Source organism: Syngnathus leptorhynchus, unplaced genomic scaffold (assembly GCF_054491065.1).
Source record: "Syngnathus leptorhynchus isolate UIUO unplaced genomic scaffold, UIUO_Slep HiC_scaffold_57, whole genome shotgun sequence".
In the NCBI taxonomy this organism is placed as follows: Eukaryota; Metazoa; Chordata; class Actinopteri; order Syngnathiformes; family Syngnathidae; genus Syngnathus; species Syngnathus leptorhynchus.
Window position 1 is genome coordinate 65,001 of NW_028232024.1, and position 7,320 is coordinate 72,320.

Here is a 7,320-nt window from a genome sequence, read left to right on the forward strand (position 1 = left end):
CTTCAGAGCTCCATAGCACCATAGCTCCATACCTCCAGAGCTCCAGGGCTCCATAGCTCCATACCTCCAGAGCTCCATACCTCCAGAGCTCCAGAGCTCCATAGCACCAGAGCTCCATGGCTTCAGAGCTCCATAGCACCATAGCTCCATACCTCCAGAGCTCCAGGGCTCCATAGCTCCATACCTCCAGAGCTCCATACCTCCAGAGCTCCATACCTCCAGAGCTCCATAGCTCCATAGCACCAGAGCTCCATAGCTCCATAGCACCAGAGCTCCATAGCACCAGAGCTCCATAGCACCAGAGCTCCATAGCTCCATAGCACCAGAGCTCCATAGCTCCATAGCACCAGAGCTCCATAGCTCCATAGCACCAGAGCTCCATACTTCCAGAGCTCCATAGCTCCATAGCTCCATAGCTCCATAGCACCAGAGCTCCATAGCTCCATAGCACCAGAGCTCCATGGCTTCAGAGCTCCATAGCACCATAGCTCCATACCTCCAGAGCTCCAGGGCTCCATAGCTCCATACCTCCAGAGCTCCATACCTCCAGAGCTCCATACCTCCAGAGCTCCATAGCACCAGAGCTCCATAGCTCCATAGCACCAGAGCTCCATAGCACCAGAGCTCCATAGCACCAGAGCTCCATAGCTCCATAGCACCAGAGCTCCATAGCTCCATAGCACCAGAGCTCCATACTTCCAGAGCTCCATAGCTCCATAGCTCCATAGCACCAGAGCTCCATAGCTCCATAGCACCAGAGCTCCATAGCTCCATAGCACCAGAGCTCCATACTTCCATAGCTCCATAGCTCCATACCTCCAGAGCTCCATAGCTCCATAGCTCCATACCTCCAGAGCTCCATAGCTCCAGAGCTCCATAGCTCCATAGCTCCATAGCACCAGAGCTCCATAGCTCCATAGCACCAGAGCTCCATACTTCCATAGCTCCAGGGCTCCATAGCTCCAGGGCTCCATACCTCCAGAGCTCCATAGCTCCATACTTCCAGAGCTCCATAGCTCCATACTTCCATAGCTCCATACTTCCATACCTCCATAGCTCCATACTTCCATAGCACCAGAGCTCCATACTTCCATAGCACCAGAGCTCCATACCTCCAGAGCTCCAGAGCTCCAGCCTGGGTGGCTGGTGGCTCCATAGCTCCATACTTCCATAGCTCTAAGTCAGAGAGTTGGCGAAAATTGCACTAAGTGCGAAAGCCCATTCATTTACAACGGCGTGTCCACAAGGCGGCGACATTTCCCCGTTACCGGTGGCTGCGCGGCGGGTGAGTGACAGAGCTTATCCGAGCGGCTGGAACTCTGCGCCGGCGTGGTCGAGCGTGAGGCCTCGGCCCTTTGGCTGCCTGGTACCTAAAACACTTCCATTGATCCAGCCACGGAGGGTGCTGGCTGGTGGCTCCATACCTCCATAGCTCCATAGCACCAGAGCTCCATAGCTCCATAGCACCAGAGCTCCATGGCTTCAGAGCTCCATAGCACCATAGCTCCATACCTCCAGAGCTCCAGGGCTCCATAGCTCCATACCTCCAGAGCTCCATACCTCCAGAGCTCCATACCTCCAGAGCTCCATAGCACCAGAGCTCCATGGCTTCAGAGCTCCATAGCACCATAGCTCCATACCTCCAGAGCTCCAGGGCTCCATAGCTCCATACCTCCAGAGCTCCATACCTCCAGAGCTCCATACCTCCAGAGCTCCAGAGCTCCATAGCACCAGAGCTCCATGGCTTCAGAGCTCCATAGCACCATAGCTCCATACCTCCAGAGCTCCAGGGCTCCATAGCTCCATACCTCCAGAGCTCCATACCTCCAGAGCTCCAGAGCTCCATAGCACCAGAGCTCCATGGCTTCAGAGCTCCATAGCACCATAGCTCCATACCTCCAGAGCTCCAGGGCTCCATAGCTCCATACCTCCAGAGCTCCATACCTCCAGAGCTCCAGAGCTCCATAGCACCAGAGCTCCATGGCTTCAGAGCTCCATAGCACCATAGCTCCATACCTCCAGAGCTCCAGGGCTCCAAAGCTCCATACCTCCAGAGCTCCATACCTCCAGAGCTCCATACCTCCAGAGCTCCATAGCTCCATAGCACCAGAGCTCCATAGCTCCATAGCACCAGAGCTCCATAGCACCAGAGCTCCATAGCACCAGAGCTCCATAGCTCCATAGCACCAGAGCTCCATAGCTCCATAGCTCCATAGCACCAGAGCTCCATAGCTCCATAGCACCAGAGCTCCATACTTCCAGAGCTCCATAGCTCCATAGCTCCATAGCACCAGAGCTCCATAGCTCCATTGCACCAGAGCTCCATAGCTCCATAGCACCAGAGCTCCATACTTCCATAGCTCCATAGCTCCATACCTCCAGAGCTCCATAGCTCCATAGCTCCATACCTCCAGAGCTCCATAGCTCCAGAGCTCCATAGCTCCATAGCACCAGAGCTCCATAGCTCCATAGCACCAGAGCTCCATACTTCCATAGCTCCAGGGCTCCATAGCTCCAGGGCTCCATAGCTCCATACCTCCAGAGCTCCATAGCTCCATACTTCCAGAGCTCCATAGCTCCATAGCACCAGAGCTCCATAGCTCCATAGCACCAGAGCTCCATAGCTCCATAGCACCAGAGCTCCATAGCTCCATAGCACCAGAGCTCCATAGCTCCATAGCTCCAGGGCTCCATAGCTCCATAGCTCCAGGGCTCCATAGCTCCATAGCTCCAGGGCTCCATAGCTCCATAGCTCCATACCTCCAGAGCTCCATACCTCAAGAGCTCCATACCTCCATAGCACCAGAGCTCCATAGCTCCAGGGCTCCAGGGCTCCATAGCTCCATACCTCCAGAGCTCCATAGCTCCATACTTCCAGAGCTCCATAGCTCCATAGCTCCATACTTCCATAGCTCCATAGCTCCATACTTCCATAGCACCTGAGCTCCATACCTCCAGAGCTCCATAGCTCCAGCCTGGGTGGCTGGTGGCTCCATAGCTCCATACTTCCATAGCTCTAAGTCAGAGAGTTGGCGAAAATTGCACTAAGTGCGAAAGCCCATTCATTTACAACGGCGTGTCCGCCAGGCGGCGACATTTCCCCGTTACCGGTGGCTGCGCGGCGGGTGAGTGACAGAGCTTATCCGAGCGGCTGGAACTCTGCGCCGGCGTGGTCGAGCGTGAGGCCTCGGCCCTTTGGCTGCCTGGTACCTAAAACACTTCCATTGATCCAGCCACGGAGGGTGCTGGCTGGTGGCTCCATACCTCCATAGCTCCATAGCACCAGAGCTCCATAGCTCCATAGCACCAGAGCTCCATGGCTTCAGAGCTCCATAGCACCATAGCTCCATACCTCCAGAGCTCCAGGGCTCCATAGCTCCATACCTCCAGAGCTCCATACCTCCAGAGCTCCATACCTCCAGAGCTCCATAGCACCAGAGCTCCATGGCTTCAGAGCTCCATAGCACCATAGCTCCATACCTCCAGAGCTCCAGGGCTCCATAGCTCCATACCTCCAGAGCTCCATACCTCCAGAGCTCCATACCTCCAGAGCTCCATAGCACCAGAGCTCCATGGCTTCAGAGCTCCATAGCACCATAGCTCCATACCTCCAGAGCTCCAGGGCTCCATAGCTCCATACCTCCAGAGCTCCATACCTCCAGAGCTCCATACCTCCAGAGCTCCAGAGCTCCATAGCACCAGAGCTCCATGGCTTCAGAGCTCCATAGCTCCATACCTCCAGAGCTCCAGGGCTCCATAGCTCCATACCTCCAGAGCTCCATACCTCCAGAGCTCCAGAGCTCCATAGCACCAGAGCTCCATGGCTTCAGAGCTCCATAGCACCATAGCTCCATACCTCCAGAGCTCCAGGGCTCCATAGCTCCATACCTCCAGAGCTCCATACCTCCAGAGCTCCATACCTCCAGAGCTCCATAGCTCCATAGCACCAGAGCTCCATAGCTCCATAGCACCAGAGCTCCATAGCACCAGAGCTCCATAGCACCAGAGCTCCATAGCTCCATAGCACCAGAGCTCCATAGCTCCATAGCACCAGAGCTCCATACTTCCAGAGCTCCATAGCTCCATAGCTCCATAGCACCAGAGCTCCATAGCTCCATAGCACCAGAGCTCCATAGCTCCATAGCACCAGAGCTCCATACTTCCATAGCTCCATAGCTCCATACCTCCAGAGCTCCATAGCTCCATAGCTCCATACCTCCAGAGCTCCATAGCTCCAGAGCTCCATAGCTCCATAGCACCAGAGCTCCATAGCTCCATAGCACCAGAGCTCCATACTTCCATAGCTCCAGGGCTCCATAGCTCCAGGGCTCCATACCTCCAGAGCTCCATAGCTCCATACTTCCAGAGCTCCATAGCTCCATACTTCCATAGCTCCATACTTCCATACCTCCATAGCTCCATACTTCCATAGCACCAGAGCTCCATACTTCCATAGCACCAGAGCTCCATACCTCCAGAGCTCCAGAGCTCCAGCCTGGGTGGCTGGTGGCTCCATAGCTCCATACTTCCATAGCTCTAAGTCAGAGAGTTGGCGAAAATTGCACTAAGTGCGAAAGCCCATTCATTTACAACGGCGTGTCCACAAGGCGGCGACATTTCCCCGTTACCGGTGGCTGCGCGGCGGGTGAGTGACAGAGCTTATCCGAGCGGCTGGAACTCTGCGCCGGCGTGGTCGAGCGTGAGGCCTCGGCCCTTTGGCTGCCTGGTACCTAAAACACTTCCATTGATCCAGCCACGGAGGGTGCTGGCTGGTGGCTCCATACCTCCATAGCTCCATAGCACCAGAGCTCCATAGCTCCATAGCACCAGAGCTCCATGGCTTCAGAGCTCCATAGCACCATAGCTCCATACCTCCAGAGCTCCAGGGCTCCAAAGCTCCATACCTCCAGAGCTCCATACCTCCAGAGCTCCATACCTCCAGAGCTCCATAGCTCCATAGCACCAGAGCTCCATAGCTCCATAGCACCAGAGCTCCATAGCACCATAGCTCCATAGCACCAGAGCTCCATAGCTCCATAGCACCAGAGCTCCATAGCTCCATAGCACCAGAGCTCCATAGCTCCATAGCACCAGAGCTCCATACTTCCAGAGCTCCATAGCTCCATAGCTCCATAGCACCAGAGCTCCATAGCTCCATAGCACCAGAGCTCCATAGCTCCATAGCACCAGAGCTCCATACTTCCATAGCTCCATAGCTCCATACCTCCAGAGCTCCATAGCTCCATACCTCCAGAGCTCCATAGCTCCAGAGCTCCATAGCTCCATAGCACCAGAGCTCCATAGCTCCATAGCACCAGAGCTCCATACTTCCATAGCTCCAGGGCTCCATAGCTCCAGGGCTCCATAGCTCCATACCTCCAGAGCTCCATAGCTCCATACCTCCAGAGCTCCATAGCTCCATACTTCCAGAGCTCCATAGCTCCATAGCACCAGAGCTCCATAGCTCCATAGCACCAGAGCTCCATAGCTCCATAGCACCAGAGCTCCATAGCTCCATAGCTCCAGGGCTCCATAGCTCCATAGCTCCAGGGCTCCATAGCTCCATAGCTCCAGGGCTCCATAGCTCCAGGGCTCCAGGGCTCCATAGCTCCATACCTCCAGAGCTCCATAGCTCCATACTTCCAGAGCTCCATAGCTCCATAGCTCCATACTTCCATAGCTCCATAGCTCCATACTTCCATAGCACCAGAGCTCCATACCTCCAGAGCTCCATAGCTCCAGCCTGGGTGGCTGGTGGCTCCATAGCTCCATACTTCCATAGCTCCAGTCAGAGAGTTGGCGAAAATTGCACTAAGTGCGAAAGCCCATTCATTTACAACGGCGTGTCCACAAGGCGGCGACATTTCCCCGTTACCGGTGGCTGCGCGGCGGGTGAGTGACAGAGCTTATCCGAGCGGCTGGAACTCTGCGCCGGCGTGGTCGAGCGTGAGGCCTCGGCCCTTTGGCTGCCTGGTACCTAAAACACTTCCATTGATCCAGCCACGGAGGGTGCTGGCTGGTGGCTCCATACCTCCATAGCTCCATAGCACCAGAGCTCCATAGCTCCATAGCACCAGAGCTCCATGGCTTCAGAGCTCCATAGCACCATAGCTCCATACCTCCAGAGCTCCAGGGCTCCATAGCTCCATACCTCCAGAGCTCCATACCTCCAGAGCTCCATACCTCCAGAGCTCCATAGCACCAGAGCTCCATGGCTTCAGAGCTCCATAGCACCATAGCTCCATACCTCCAGAGCTCCAGGGCTCCATAGCTCCATACCTCCAGAGCTCCATACCTCCAGAGCTCCATACCTCCAGAGCTCCATAGCACCAGAGCTCCATGGCTTCAGAGCTCCATAGCACCATAGCTCCATACCTCCAGAGCTCCAGGGCTCCATAGCTCCATACCTCCAGAGCTCCATACCTCCAGAGCTCCATACCTCCAGAGCTCCAGAGCTCCATAGCACCAGAGCTCCATGGCTTCAGAGCTCCATAGCACCATAGCTCCATACCTCCAGAGCTCCAGGGCTCCATAGCTCCATACCTCCAGAGCTCCATACCTCCAGAGCTCCAGAGCTCCATAGCACCAGAGCTCCATGGCTTCAGAGCTCCATAGCACCATAGCTCCATACCTCCAGAGCTCCAGGGCTCCATAGCTCCATACCTCCAGAGCTCCATACCTCCAGAGCTCCATACCTCCAGAGCTCCATAGCTCCATAGCACCAGAGCTCCATAGCTCCATAGCACCAGAGCTCCATAGCACCAGAGCTCCATAGCACCAGAGCTCCATAGCTCCATAGCACCAGAGCTCCATAGCTCCATAGCACCAGAGCTCCATAGCTCCATAGCACCAGAGCTCCATACTTCCAGAGCTCCATAGCTCCATAGCTCCATAGCACCAGAGCTCCATAGCTCCATAGCACCAGAGCTCCATGGCTTCAGAGCTCCATAGCACCATAGCTCCATACCTCCAGAGCTCCAGGGCTCCATAGCTCCATACCTCCAGAGCTCCATACCTCCAGAGCTCCATACCTCCAGAGCTCCATAGCACCAGAGCTCCATAGCTCCATAGCACCAGAGCTCCATAGCACCAGAGCTCCATAGCACCAGAGCTCCATAGCTCCATAGCACCAGAGCTCCATAGCTCCATAGCACCAGAGCTCCATACTTCCAGAGCTCCATAGCTCCATAGCTCCATAGCACCAGAGCTCCATAGCTCCATAGCACCAGAGCTCCATAGCTCCATAGCACCAGAGCTCCATACTTCCATAGCTCCATAGCTCCATACCTCCAGAGCTCCATAGCTCCATAGCTCCATACC